Genomic DNA, 3,468 nt, shown 5'->3' with positions numbered 1-3,468 from the left:
GTCTTTTCATGAGAATTTCTAAGAGGATTTTCACCAGAGCAAGAGAGTAAACCTAAAGGACATGAGATCCAGGAAGAAGGCGATCATGAGAGCAGAACAGTGCAGGGGAAACTGAGATCTGAGGGGCGCAGCGAACCTCCGAGAGCCAGTGTCAATCAAACAGAGCTGGGGGTCACGGCCCCTGCAAGGACGGTTTCAAGAAAAACATCAACACTGTTCAGCCACCCAATGCGCTTGGCTGTCTAGAGGATCTTGGTAGCTCCACCCGAAAGTCTGGGGAGGAATCAATGGTAGGTGTATACAAATCTAGGCAGACTATCACATTTCACAATTTTTAGTTCTTGGAAAAACAAAACGTTGTTTAAGAAAGGAAGTAAGTGCTCACTTCGGCAGCCCATATACTAAAATTGGAAGGGTACAGAGAAGATTAGCATGGTGTCTGTGCAAGGATACCATTAAAATCTGTGAAGTGTTCCATTATTTTTACAGGAAAAAAAATTTATTCCTATGAGATGTTAACGAAACTTATTATGGTAATCATTTCACAATAGTCCCCCCTTATCCAGGGTTTCACCTTCCATGCTTTCAGTTACTCATGGTCACTTGAGATCTGAAAATATTAAGTGGAACATTCTAGAAATAAACTATTTATAAGTTTTAAATTGCATACTGTTCTGAGTAGCATGATGAAATTTTTCACTGTCCTGCCCCTTCCTAGGACAAGAATCATCCCCTTTGTCCAGCATATCCACCCTGTATATACTACCTGCCAGTTAGTCAATTAGTAATATCTCGGGTTATCAGGTCAACTGTTGCAGTATTGTAGTGTTTGTGCTCACCTTTATTATACTTAATAATGACCCCAAAACACAAGAGTAATGATGCTGGCAATTCAAACACACACACACACACACACACACACCCCCGCACAACCAAACCATAATGCACTTCCTTTAAGTGAAAAAGTGAGTGCAGCCCAATAAGATATTTTGAGCCCTGGCTGGTGTGGCTCAACGGAATAGGTGTTGTCCTATAAACCAAAAGGTCACCAGTTTGATTACCCGTCAGGGCACATGCCTGAGTTGCTGACCAGGCCCCCAGTTGGAGGCATGCAAGAGGTAGCTGATCAGTGTTTCTCTCCCTCCCTCCCCCTCTCTCTCTAAAAAATAAATAAATAAAATCTTTTTAAAATAGTATTCTGAGAGAGAGAAACCACATTCACAAAACTTTTATTACAGTGTATTGTTATAATCATTCTATTTTATTAGTTATTGTTGATCTCTTACTGTTCCTAATTTATAAATTAAAATTTATCATAGGTATGCATTTATAGGAAAAAACAGTACATATAGGGTTTATTACTATCCGTGGTTTCAGGCCTCCACTGGGGGCCCTGGAATGTATCCCCCACAGATAAAGAGAGACAACTATATTTGTAAGTCAAGTAATTATGCTGTACATCTTAAACTTACACAGTGCTGTATGTCAATTATATCTCAATAAAACTGGGGGAAAAGAAAGGAAATAATCATATTTTCATTCCTTTGTGAGTATCTTCATAGATATAAATATGAAAATCCTAAAAATTCACTTAACAGAAAATTGCAATATAACTGTACTGGGAGAATGGAAGAAAAAGCAGGCACGGCATGTCAGCTCAAAGAGAGAGAGCCTACCGCTCTGCAGATGGAAGTTAAAAATAATGTCCCGAAGATAGAGCAATATAATAATATTATTTAGGAATATGAAGGTAAATGCCAGCAATAAGAGCTTAAAATGTTGGAAATAGTGTTTCTAGGGAGTAAGACTCAGGAGTAAGGATGAGTAGGCCAAGGAAATACTAGGTTTTTTTAAGTCTTGTCATAAATTTAAATTCTGTAATCATACACATGTAGTAGTTTGATAGAAAGTAAAAATTTAATTCAGGTGTATAACTTAATGCAGTACACAGAGTTGTGTGTTCTATGAAGAGCAATAGTCCACCATGAGACATGCACAGCGAGGAGCAAGAGCAGGTACAGACCCTGGCCTCTTGAAATCTCTCTTTAAACATTGTGTGCTGTCTCTTACCTATGGACAGAGCTTATCTGCACAGAGCTTTTCCTAACCACTTGTCTGTCTGAAAAATGCTGATTCAATTGCCAAGGATCCTTTCACACCTTCCTAGACTCCTGCCCTGCCCCGCCCCACCCCCCTGCGCCAGGCCTCTCCTGGGTCCTACTGCCCTTTGTGCAAACCCCCATGGCACCAACTATCTCATACTGAAAATGTGTATCTGCAAGTACTTCCTCTCAGCTAGTCATGCGAGGACCTCATTTTATCCTGAGTGTGTCCCTAATGCCTAGCACAGTGTGTCTGACTCTATGGGAAACTTCAATAAGTGCTTGTCAAATAAAGGCATGTATGAATGGATGCATGCATGGATGGATGTGTGGATAAATGGATGGATGGATCCATAGATGGATGCATGGATGTATGGATGGATGGATGGACGGATGATGGATGGACGGACGGATGGATGGATGGATAATGGATGGATGTTTGAATGCATCTCTAGAAGGTCAGGCTGTTTTCTTGTTACCATGTAAAAGAAAGAAATATTGATTGGATTAGTAGACTGGTTGGAAAGAAGATTGAGAAAACAGGAAGTATCCAGGGAAATGATTGTACCACCCTCACTGGGCTAGACATAGAGGCTATACAGAGTGAGCCATTAGTACTCAGTGGGAACTAAAGTACCACACTATTTCTTCCTCAATACTTCAGACCAGTGTGGTCCAGACAGTGCACACAAAAGGCAGAAAGGAGGGAAGTGATAGAAAGAGGAGCCAGAGACACTATGACACATCTTGCTGTCAGTGTCACTTGCATGTGACTTTCAGTGGGAAGCTCAACCAGTTCTTGCGTGCTGTGGAATGTTGCTCTCAGCTAACAGTGACCACAAAGGAAGGAGCCAGGCGCCCTCCAGTAATGGCATGCCATGTCCAGTACTACAGGTTTGGTGAACCAGTGGAACCCTTCTCAGGTCTGGCCTATGGGTGCGATCAGCAGAGCTTAAGCTAATAGATGGCATTCTTTCCACAAAGATCCCTCCAAAAATGGGACAAGAAGGTGCAGGAATCATTTGGGGCCCTCTCCTGCCCCTGCCCCATCCAGCATAGCCATTTCCTAAATCAGAGGCCTCAACTTCATATTCTGTGTCTAAAGAACAAGAGGCATTTACCAAAGGCTCAAAGGAAACTTCTAAAGCCCTACTGGTTCCACTGCGTTCTCACCAAAAGGATCTTTAGTAACTGAAAGTTAAATGAATTTCTCATACCTTCATTCAACCCAGGATGATAGCTGGTCAACTTTGCAGCTTGAGTTAAGGGCTCTGAAAAGACCACACTGCCCTAAAATATCTCCCTACTGGCCTGAAATTCTTCATTTCACTTTATATCCATGCCTGAAATTCCACCAATTAGTAAC

General features: G+C 41.6%; 1 non-coding gene across 1 annotated transcript; it reads left to right on the top strand.

The window, feature by feature from the left end:
* The first annotated feature begins 377 nt into the window (after positions 1–377).
* LOC129078946 (U6 spliceosomal RNA) lies at positions 378–484 on the top strand. Its single transcript, XR_008530017.1, has one exon. It is a non-coding gene; the product is annotated as a U6 spliceosomal RNA (small nuclear RNA).
* The last annotated feature ends 2,984 nt before the right edge of the window (positions 485–3,468 follow it).

Source organism: Pteronotus mesoamericanus, unplaced genomic scaffold (genome assembly GCF_021234165.1).
Source record: "Pteronotus mesoamericanus isolate MK-2021 breed Mesoamerican mustached bat unplaced genomic scaffold, CSHL_Meso_final contig_74, whole genome shotgun sequence".
In the NCBI taxonomy this organism is placed as follows: domain Eukaryota; kingdom Metazoa; phylum Chordata; class Mammalia; order Chiroptera; family Mormoopidae; genus Pteronotus; species Pteronotus mesoamericanus.
The sequence above is the reverse complement of the archived record's forward strand: the minus strand, read 5'-3'. Positions and strand labels throughout refer to the sequence as shown.